Here is a 217-nt window from a genome sequence, read left to right as displayed (position 1 = left end):
TGGAGTGGGAGTGCTGACTCCAAGACCCTAGACTACCAGAGAACTCCTAACTCTAAAGAGTATCAAATAATGAGAATTCCACAAAGGCAACTACTTGTATACAAGACCTATCATCACCCAACTACCAGTAGCACCCTTTGCACCCTCACCCAAACAACAAACAAGACAAAAATACAAACCCAATCATCAGCAGACAGGATTACCACCTCACTCAGCC

Source organism: Bison bison, unplaced genomic scaffold (genome assembly GCF_000754665.1).
Source record: "Bison bison bison isolate TAMUID 2011002044 unplaced genomic scaffold, Bison_UMD1.0 scf7180017860852, whole genome shotgun sequence".
NCBI classification, from domain to species: domain Eukaryota; kingdom Metazoa; phylum Chordata; class Mammalia; order Artiodactyla; family Bovidae; genus Bison; species Bison bison.
This window is presented reverse-complemented; position numbering follows the sequence as displayed.